The following is an 11,753-nucleotide window of genomic DNA, read 5'->3' as shown; positions in this document are numbered from 1 at the left end:
CCCTCTCTTTTTATCACCCTTGAAGCATTCCAACTGCCCAAGAGATGACATTTATAGACGTGGCTCCCATATCTTCTTTAAGAGCATATATGCATTTACTTAGGAACATTTATAAAAAGTTTTAGTTCTCACCGACCCTTCACTCAGCGTGAATTTATTTAAGAACATTAACAAATGTTTCTAGTTTTCACTGATTCTTCACACTGTATGTGACTGTTATGTGTGTGCAAAGTGCCATCAAGTCGCAGCCAACTTGTGTGTGTGTGTGTGTGTTAAGTGCCGTCAAGTCGCTTCCGACTCATGGCGACCCTATGAATGAAAGTCCTCCAAAATGTCCTATCTTTGACAGCCTTGCTCAGATCTTGCGAATTGAAGGCTGTGGCTTCCTTTATTGAGTCAATCCATTTCTTGTTGGGTCTTCCTCTTTTCCTGCTGCCCTCAACTTTTCCTATCATGACGGTCTTTTCCAGTGACTCTTGTCGTCTCATGACGTGGCCAAAATACGACAGCCTCAGTTTAGTCATTTTAGCTTCTAGGGTCAGTTCAGGCTTGATTTGATCTATAACCCACTGATTTGTTTTTTTGGCAGTCCACGGAATCCGTAACACTCTCCTCCAACACCACATTTCAAAGGAATCTATTTTCTTCCTATCAGCTTTCTTCACTGTCCAGCTTTCACACCCATACATAGTAATAGGGAATATGATGGCATGAATTAATCTAGTCTTGGTGGCCAGAGTCACATCCTTACACTTCAAAATCTTTTCTAGCTCCTTCATGGCTGTCCTTCCCAGTCTCAATCTCCTTCTAATTTCTTGGCTGCAGTCTCCCTTTTGGTTGACGGTGGAGCCAAGGAATAGAAAGCCAACTTATGGCGACCCCTTTTGGGGTTTTCATGGCAAGAGACTAACAGAGGTGGTTTGCTGTTTTATGCAGCGTGCTAAATGTACAAATCTATTTTAAAAGGTGACTGACCTAAGTCTGACATGATGCCCTGGGCCTCTCCCACACAGGGGACCCCAATTTTGGATGGTGTACAGATGCAGATATTAGCATGGCCCTAGGAGTAAAAAAGGAGTCTGGATCAAACTGCTATCAAAATGACAGTGAGTCATACTGAAGGAGTGTAAGGAATGTGAAGACAGTTCCTCCATTAATCATGGTGGGAGTCAACCGAAGGGCCTTTTCTCGGGGTACCCTCCCTGATACTCTGGACTTACTGAACAACCCATATAATCAAGACAATAAGCAACAGGCCAGCCCCAGCTATTTCCTCCTTATCTTAAAGACTGGACAGAAAGATCTCTCTCCCATTCTATCGTATAAAATACTTAGAACACTTCTCGATACTTTAACCTTTAATGCAGAAGAATTCCCCCCCTCATGAACACAAAAAGACTTTTCAAATTAGCTCATTTCCATAAAGATGGACTTTTCATCATTCCCACATTCCAATGCCAACACCCGTTCCCCTCTTCAATCTTAGCAAAAAAGTATAAAAGTTATTCCTCAGCCCATCCAATTTGTAGCTGGTTTTGGATCCCAGCCTGCTACCCCAACTGTATGGTTGGCCTTCCCTACTTTTCCACCCCATTCTGTTGTGCTTATCCAGTCTGGGTAACTCCCCTCTCTGGATCTGCCCCATTGTCTTCAGGAAGCAGGCTTGTAGGTTTTTGATTCTCCCTCTTATTCTCTCCCATAGTAGCAGATAGTTATGGAAAGGGCTTAAACTGTGTTTGTACTTCACAAAAGCATTTATTTACTTTCTGTAGTGCCTCTATTTGTATTTACTTGATTTAATTTGATTCTTTTAATTCAATAAATTTCTTTTCTTATTTAAGGAACTTCTTCCTCTTTTTTTTTTTAGTGTTGGTCTGTATCTTGACCCTTGTTAGCAGGAGGATGTGTTTGCTGGGTACAGGGCCTTTACGTGTATTAGGGATTTGGGTAACAGACAATATGTAAAGATTCTCTCCTAATTAAGAACTTTCAAGAGAGACAGCTCGGGATGGAGCTATGCAGATAGGACTGATCTGAATCTTAAGGACTGCTCCTTCCAGAGTGGCATTTCCACAGAGGAAGAACAGGTTTAGCCTGTAGCTAAGTGGAGTCCCTACTTGAACCCCTTCCTCCCATATAAATGGTGGTGGTGAAAAGTGCTGGGGATTAGGGAGGGAGGCAAGAGACGGAGTGCCTGCCTCTGCGTGGGCTGAGAGAATTCTGAGAGAACTGTAACTAGCCCAAGGTCTAGGCAGGCTTCATGTGGAGGAGTGGGGAATCGAGCCCGGTTCTCCAAATTAGACTCCACTGCTCTTAACCACTACATCATGCTGCCTCTCTTCTCATATAAATGCATGGTTGCTATTAACTGCAGTGAGGAAAATCAAGCAGTGCAAAAGTTGCCTTCCCATTCCTTAATGGTCTGACATCACTGAAAGGGTACAATAGTCTCTGCTCAAAGACAAGAGTGTGTGTGTGCATTCCCCCCAGGAGACTTTTGCACATGGATATATATTTAAGTGCTGTCACGTTGCTTCTTACCTACAGCAACCCTATGAATTAATGACCTCCAAAACATCCTATCATTAACAGCCTTGCTCAGGTCTTGCACACTGAGGGCTGTGATCCATCTCATGTTGGGTCTCTCTCTTTTCCTGCTGCCTTCAACTTTTCCTAGCATTATTGTCTTTGCCAGTGATTCTTGTCTTCTCATAATGTGACCAAAGCCTCAGTTTGGTCATTTTAGCTTCTAGGGAGAGTTCGTGCTTGATTTGATCTGATTTGTCTTTTCAGCAGTCTACGGTATCTGACCTACTCTGACCTAGTCTCCTCCAACACAACATTTCAAAGAAATCAACTTTCTTCCTGTCAGCTTGTTGTGTTGGGGAGGGGCTGTAGCTCAGTGGTGGAGCATCTGCTTGGCATGCAGAAGGTCCCAGGTTCAATCCTTGGCATCTCCAGTTAAAGAGACTAGGCAAATAGGTGATGTGAAAAACCTCAGCCTGAGACCCCGGAGACCCGCTACCGGTCTGAGTAGACAATACTGACTTTGATGGACCAAAGGTCTGAGTCAGTATAAGGTTGCTTCATGTGGTCTTCATTGTCCAACTTTCACACCCATACATAGTGATGGGGAATACTATGGGATGAATTAACTTGATCTTGGTTGCCAGCAACACATCGTTACACTTAAGAATCTTTTCTGGCTCCTTCATGGCTGCCCTTCCCAGTCTCAATCTCCTTCTGATTTCTTGGTTGCAGTCCCCCTTTTAGTTGATGATGGAGCTAAGGAAACAGAAACCTTTAACAGTTTCAGTTTCTTCAAATACCTTTATTGGCATAATATGTTTAAAAGAGAGGTACAAAAGCTGAAATTTAAACAAATTAAGTGTTAAAAACTAGTTTGGATTCAATTTATACTTTAATGTTGTGATCCTCCTTCTGGCTGAGTTCCCATTGGATGACTGCTGTCATCAGAAATTTTGCAACACTTTCTGTAATTTCCGGGTCTCGATCAGCTAGTAGTTTTTGAAGTGTTTTCCTGTTGTTTGAAAGAGAATTCAGAACTAAAGGTTTTATAAAGTCTCTTGAAGTGTCATAAAGATGGCATTCCAGGAGTATGTGGGGCAGGGAGTCAGGGCATCCTGCACCACATCTGCAGACTCTATCTGCATAGGGTATTTTTAGAAATCTGCCACGAAGAATCGCCGAGGGCAATGTGTTGGTTCTGGCTTGCATAAAAGCTTTCCTAAGCTTGGGATTGTCGAGGCGTTCCAGGTATTTGGGGCCAGGGTTTGATGAGATTCCAAAATGTTGAGGTGAACAGATTGGAGGGGTTAGAGGGAATTTGCTCTGAAGTTCATGATCAGTTAATCTTTGTTTTATTTGGTTTAAGATGTAGCTCTCGCCAGCAAGGGATAGGGAATCAAAGTCTATGCCTAGCTGGGCGATTTTCTTTTTTTATCTTGATTGACCAGTCAGGACGATTAGCCCAGTGGGTACCTTCCAGTAGGTATCTTAGCGTCAGGATTGTTGTCTCAATGCCTGTCAAAATGTATATTATGTAAATAAATGTAGTCATTGTTAAGGATTGTAATAATATGGTGAACTCTCCTGCCCAGGAGGTGGCAAGGAGAGGCAGTGTGTGCGTAATGGCAGTGTGTGGAAATTCTCACAGCTCAGTGAAGCTGATGCAACCAGGCTGTAACTTTGAGATAAGGCACCTGGAGGGGGGAGGGGCAGCAAGTTGGATGAGAGGGATTGGGGGCTGGGTGCATACATCACTGAGGTGGCTGGCTGCTGCCCACCTAGAATGATAGAATCATAAGAGTTGGAAGGGGCTATACAGGCTATCTAGTCCAGCCCCCTGCTCAATGCAGGATCAGCCTAAGCATCCCTGGGGTTGAGGACAGCGACGGTTCCATCATAAGCTGGCCTCCCTGTTCCATTATGTTCCATCTTTTGTCTACTTTTATATGCCTGCCCACTCCCCCACCTGAATGTTCCAACCACTGTTGATATGAAGTGTCATTGAAGTTACTGGATTCTGGAATTTGTTTTTTTATTTATTGGTTTAGATTTTTATCCTGCCCTTTCCCTCCCAGAGCATGGCTCAGGGCAATTCACACCCTTCTTCTCCTGATTACCACTCTCTTCTGTACCTGCTCCATTCTGTCCACATCCTTTTTGAAGTGAGGCCTCCAGAACTGTACACAGGTACTCCAGGTGCGGCCTGATCAGTGCAGTGTACAGCAGGGCTAATGACATCTTGCGATTAGAATGTTATGCCTCTGTTGATTCACCCCTAAGACCGCATTAGCCTTTTTGCCACTGCATAACAGTGGCTGCTCATATTTAGCTTACAATCCACCCGTACCCCAAGATCTTGTTCACACACACTGCTACCCAGAAGTGTATCTCCCATCCCCTATGTGTGCTCCCCAGGTTTCTGCCAAACACATTCTTCCCTTATCTTAATAAATGGTCCATCACGTGCTAGTAGGTCTTCCAGAAAACCTAGCCCGTGATCCCAGAATCCAAATTGCACCTGCTGGCACCACCAACACAGCCAGTTCACCTCTCTTATCTTCTGTTCCTGTTGCATTTCTCTTCCTCTGACGGGAAGGATAGAAGAGAATACCACCACAGCCCCATTCCCTTCAACTGCCTCCTGAAAACTTCATAGCCTTAATGCATGTGATGGTGTTTACAGCTGCGCTGTTATCTACGTGGCCATCAGTTTTGATCAGTTTTGTCATCTGGTCTGCAGTACCTTGAACTTTTCCTCCTGGCAAGAACATATCTCTTGACCTAGGGGGTCAGGCCTGGGCACATTACATCCCATGCCCCTCAGCAGAGAGTCACTGATGACCAATACTTTCCTTTTCCTTCCAATGCCATTTCTTCGTATCCCCATGCTCTCTTCACTCTGTCTTTCTTGTCCTTGTGGTTCTCCATTTAGCAGAGCTAGATGGCGGGAAAGCTGCATGGAGGGGGAAAGTCATATGTTTGAACAAAAAAGATTAAAAATTCCTGTACCTAGAAAACAAGCGCATCAAGGAGAAAGCCGCCTGCTTCTAAAGCATGTAGTTGCTTACCCACATCTTGATTCTGCTAAATGTATAAATTGGATTTGACTTGAGAATTCTTTCTTTCCTAAGATTTAACAGCAACTGGCTGTCCATCAACCACTTCACACTTTAAAAAGGGGAGATTAAATTTAATTTTTCCTTGACACTATAAAGAGAAAAATTGCCACATCTCTCACACAATTGACCGATCTATTTGACAGCAGATAATGCAGTATCAGCTTCTCAAAAAGCGTCTTTACCTGTTTTACCCAGGGAGTGATATATTTATTTTGTGCAATATGTGTGTGTGTGTAAAGTGCCGTCAAGTCGCAGCCGAGTTATGGCGACCCCTTTTTTTCGGGGTTTTATGGCAAGAGACTAACAGAGGTGGTTTGCCAGTGTCTTCCTCTGCACAGCAACCCTGATATTCCTTGGTGGTCTCCCATCCAAATACTAGCCAGGGCTGACCCTGCTTAGCTTCTGAGATCTGACGAGATCAGGCTAGCCTGGGCCATCCAGGTCAGGGCTCCAAAATAATACACGTGACAAAATTGTGCAGAGTAGCAAATGCAAAATTTGCTCAATTTCTACATGTCATGAAATCCAACTTTTTTATTGGTTTTTTTTTACAGTGAAGTACAAACCACCCTGAGCATGGACACTCAGAGCACTGCAAAGATAGCCAAGCCAGCTTCATTCATTTTGCTGTGACATATACAATCCTAAAAAGAGCTATACCCTTCTAAGTCTATTAATTTAAATGGATTTAGAAGACTGTTAACTCTAATTAGAATTGCAGATAGTCTTCCTTACCCTGAAAAAGAAGGAGGAGCTTTCTGTCTAGAGTCTCCTGCTGATGGGCTTCCTTACTGGCCATGTCCCTTGGAGCACAGCTATTATTAAGTAACCAAACTCGTGGCATCATTTTCATTTACATAAGAAAGGGAGCAGACAGCATGATGTTAGCCTACAAAGTTCCTGCAGTTTTCAGTTAATGTTATGGTTAAACTGTAGTAAACGAAAGCCATTTGGGGCTGTAAGCCATAGAACCAATTTTGAAGTAATTACTGGATAAACACAGTGTATTCTCTTATCATATTGATAAGAACATAAGAAAGGCCATGCTGGACCAGACCAAACTCCATCAAGTCTAGCAGTCTGCTCACACAGTGGCCAACCAGATGCTTCTAGAAAGCACACAAACAAGACAACTGCGTTTTATGGTGATCGTATGTTGTTTTGATTTGGTCAAATGACTTTAAATTAAAGATTGATTGAACAAGACGACTGCAGCAGCATTACCATGCCTGTGTTCCACAGCACCTAATATAATAGGAATGCTCCTCTGATCCTGGAGAGAATAGGTATGCATCATGATTAGTATCCATTTTTACTAGTAGCCATGATAGTTATTTCTCCCACACCTCAGTCACACCGGTATGGATGATTTTCTCTCTCCCCACCCTAAGAATCATAGAGTTGGAAGGGACCACCATGGTAATCTATTCCAACCCCCTGCACAATGCAGGCAATTCACAACTACCTGCCCCCCCACAACCCCAGTGACCCCTACTCCATGCCCAGAAGATGGCCAAGATGTCCTCCCTCTCATGATCTGCCTAAGATCATAGAATCAGTATTGCTGAGAGATGGCCATCTAGCCTCTTCTTTAAAACCTCCAGGGAAGGAGAGCTTACCACCTCCCGAGGAAGACTGTTCCACCGAGGAACTGCTGTGTTAGAAAATTCTTCCTAATGTCTAGACAGAAACTCTTTTGATTTAATTTCAACCCATTGGTTCTGGTCCGACCTTCTAGGGCACTGGTTCCCAACCAGGGGTCCACGGACCCCCAGGGGTCCATGAGAACTAAATTAAGGTCCGTGAAACAAAGTTATAAACCCATAATAAATTAATATTTTCAATTAAAAGTTCTCTATTATAAAAATATATATTCAAATATTATTCTAAGTTTAATGTTTAACTAACAGTTATGATTAAAGTTTATTTTCAAATCCTTCGGAATTTTTATTTTGAACCTTGGGGTCCCTGCACCGAACAAAAAAGTCCTAGTGGTCCCTGGTCAAAAAAAGGTTGGGAACCACTGTTCTAGGGCAACAGAAAACAACTCGGCACCATCCTCTATATGACAGCCCTTCAAGTACCTGAAGATCACCTCTCAGTTGTCTCCTCTTCAGGCTAAACACACCCAGCTTCTTCAACCTTTCCTCACAGGACATGGTCTCCAGACCCTCGCCATCTTTATTGCCCTCCTCTGGAAACTTTCCAGCTTGTCTACATCTTTCTTAAATTGTGGTGGCCAAAACTGAACACAATACTCTAGGTGAGGTCTAACCAGAGCAGAGTAAAGCGATACCATCACTTCACGTGATCTGGACACTATACTTCTGTTCATGCAGCCCAAGATCGCATTTGCCTTTTTAGCTACTGCATCACACTGCTGACTCATGTTCAGTATTTGGTCTACTAAGACCCCAAGATCCTTTTCGCACACACTACCGCTAAGACAAGTCTCCCCATCCTATAATTATGCATTTGATTTTTCCTACCTAAATGCACAACTTTATATTTATCTCTGTTGAAATGAATTTTATTAGTTTTAGCCCAATTCTCCATCTGTCAGGTCATCCTGTATCCTGGCTCTGTCTTCTACCATATTTGCTACCCCCCTTAGTATCACCTGCAAATTTAATAAGCATCCCCTCTATTCCTTCATCCAAATCATTTATAAAGATGTTGAACAACTTAGGGCCCAGGACAGATCCCTGAGGCACTTCTCTCCAGGTGGATGAGGAACCATTAACAAGTACTCTTTGGGTGCTATCTGTCAACCAGTTACAGATCCACCTAATAGTAATAGGATATAAACCACATTTTCCCAATTTGTCAACAAGAATATTATGTAGAACCTTATCAAAAGCCTTACTGAAATCTAGATAAACTATGTCTACAGCATTCCTCCGATCCAGCAAGGTAGTAACTTTCTCAGAAAAGGAGATTAGTCTGACATGACTTGTTCTTGAGAAACCCATGCTGGCTTTTAGTAATCAGATCCATCCTTTCAAGGACTGTTTGATGATTTGTTCAAAAACTTTTCCCAGTATAGATGTCAAACTGATGGATGGGTAGTTACCCGGCTCCTCCTTTCCCCCCTTCTTGAAGATGGGGACAACATTTGCCTGCTTCCAATCTTCTGACACCTCACCTGTTCTCCAAGGATTCTCAAAAATAATGGACAGAGGCTCAGAAATTATATCTGCAAGTTCTTTAAGTACCCTTGGATGCAATTCATCTGGCCCAGAGGACTTTGTTTCCTTTAAAGAAAATAGGTGTTTTGTGCACTACCCCAATGCCAGTCCTCGGCTGCAACTCCCTTCCCTCATCATGTGTTCTCTTTATGCCATGTTGAGCACCGCTTCCCTCGCAAGAAAAGAGTGAGGAAAAGTAGGAATTGAGCATTCTGTCCTCTCTTCATTTCCTGTTACAATTTCACTTTCCAGTCCCTGCAGTGGGCTTATCATGTCCTTGTTCTTATTCTTACTCTTACATAGGAAAAGAACCCTTTTTTGTTGTGTTTAGCATCTCTCGTTAGCCTAAGCTCATACTGAGCTTTAGCTTTCCTAACGCTCTCCCTACAAGCACTAGTTGTTTATATTCCTCTTTGGTTATAAGGCTCTCCTTCCACTTCCTAAATGAGTCTTTATGTCTCAAATCTTTAAAAAGCTGTTTATGGTGCCACCCTGGCCTCTTTAGGCTCCTCCCATTTTTCCTTCTCATAGGAATGGTTTGTGATCGCGCCTTCAGTATTTCATTTTTAAGAAACTCCCACCCTTCTTGAACTCCCTTCTCCTTAAGTATTTCTGACCATGGGATTCTACCCAGCATAAGTTGTTAAAGTTTGCTTTCCTAAAGTTAAACCTATATATCTGACTACGTAGTTTTTCCTTTCCCCAAGATTGTAAATTCCAAGATTACATGGTCACTACTACCCAGGGTGCCTACTACTTTAATCTCATCAACCAGTTCTTCCCTGCTGGCAAGAATCAAGTCTAGCAGATCACCTTGTTTCCCTGTCCACTTTCTACAATATTAAGTTGTCAGGAAGACAAGTCAGGAATTTATTGGATCTTGCATTTTTAGCAGTTAGACTTCCAACAGATATCTAGGTAATTAAAATCTCCCATGACCACTGTGTCCCGTCTCTTTGAGAACTTTGTAATCTGGTCTAGGAGTGTCTGATTGAAGCCCTCTGCCTGGTTTGGTGGTCAATAGCAGACCCCCACCATAATATCACTATCATTTCTTACTCCTTTTATTTATAGACTCTCAATTGAGCTTCCATGCTCAGATTCATATATTTCTTCACAAGTATACACATCTTTGACATATAACGCTACTCCTCCCCCCTTCCTTACCTGTCTATCCCTTTTAAACAAGTTGTAAATTTTAAACAAGTTGTGTCAATTTCTACAGCGTATTACAGGAGCGCCAGGATGTATAGCTGGAGTTAGCCTAAGGTTAGAGTTAGGCCAAGGCTCTATTGAAGCCAAAGCATGGCTGCAAGCCTTTAAACATCGCCTAAAAATTATATTCGCGACTGTGAAGGACGGCCTTATCAATGAACTAAAACAAGATCACTTCAACACCTGTTGGATGCAAAAAATCAACAGAAAATTACAACTTTTTGGTTTGTCTAAGGATACCCTACTAAATATGGGGGAAAGGAAATCTGTACTAAGAGATACATAAAAGAATTAGACCACTATAGCTGCACAATGCGTGCTTGGAGAGTATGTTCAACTCAATTCTTTGGCATTCCTCCCCCTTAGCTAACTCCACTATACTTTTACAACCTGACAGTCCCTTCCTTCCAAAGAGCCTTTATGCTCGCCCATTTAAATGCTGCACCCTCAGCAGTATTAAACGGAAGATACAGAAATCGACCATATTCTGACAGCCTTTGTCCATGCAATGAATGACACATTCTCTCATAAGATGATAAAATGCCTTCAAACACCACCGAGATAAATGGATTACCCCCATATTGGCGAGAATTCCTGCCCCCATGACAAGAGTTGGGCGAAAACGCATGGTCGCTTTATCCTCCTTTAATCCCTGTTTTAGCCAGGATCGAACACACATTAGGCGAAATGCATGTGTTCGATCCTGGCTGAAACAGGGATTAAAGGAGGATAGAGACCATGCGTTTTTGCCCAAAATAGTCCCTTTTTTACTGATGGAGATCCAAATATAACATTGGCTGTGGCCAAATATCTCTCCATCATATTTTCCTCTAAGACATAACTGCTCAAAACCTATGGGTCATAGGAGCAAAGAAGGAAAGGAAGGTTGTATCCCTCAACCTTAATATTCCAATTGTGGGTGATATCCCACCAAGTTTCAGTAATGCCTATTAGGTCAAAATCCCCTTTCTGTATTAGGGCTTCAAGTTCTTCTTGCTTGTTTCCCTTACTCTGTGCATTAGTGTACAGACATCGGAATCCATGGTTTATGTGCCCCAAGGTTTTTGTTTCTGTACTTACCCGCAAGTTTGTTTCCTCACATACATGCCACTCCCTGCAAATCTTTATTCTTCTCATCTCCAGTTGTTGCCATCATACTAGGCTTTAAGTTTTTGTCTCGCTCCCCCTTAGGATTTAGTTTAAAGCCCTCCTGATCAGGTTTGCAAGGCTCTCACCAAACACATCATTTCCTACCCTCGTGAGGTGCAAACCATCTCCCGATAGAAGAGCTTCATCTTGAAAGCATAAGCCATGGTCCAAAAATCCAAACCTTTCTTGATGACACCATCCACGCATCAAGTCATTAATTTGTAGTATCCGTCTTTCCCTTCCTAAGCCACCACTTTCAACGGGAAGAACTGAAGAAAACACAACCTGCACCCCCAGGTGGTTCTTCTTACTCAGAGCCACATAGTCTTTTAATATGTTCTGGGCTGTGTCGGGCAATATCATTTGTTCCCACATGAATGAGAGAGGATAATAATCTGTGGGCTTGATGAGTCTTTCTACCCTTTCTGTCACATCCTGGATGCGTGCACCTGGTCGACAGCATACCACTCAAGACAAGTCCGGTTGGCATACTTTAGACTCTACCCCTCAGTAGGGAATCCCCAGTTACCAGAACACACCTCTTCCTAAATTG

The sequence above is a fragment of the Euleptes europaea genome, chromosome 1, assembly GCF_029931775.1.
Source record: "Euleptes europaea isolate rEulEur1 chromosome 1, rEulEur1.hap1, whole genome shotgun sequence".
Classification (NCBI taxonomy): domain Eukaryota; kingdom Metazoa; phylum Chordata; class Lepidosauria; order Squamata; family Sphaerodactylidae; genus Euleptes; species Euleptes europaea.
This window is presented reverse-complemented; position numbering follows the sequence as displayed.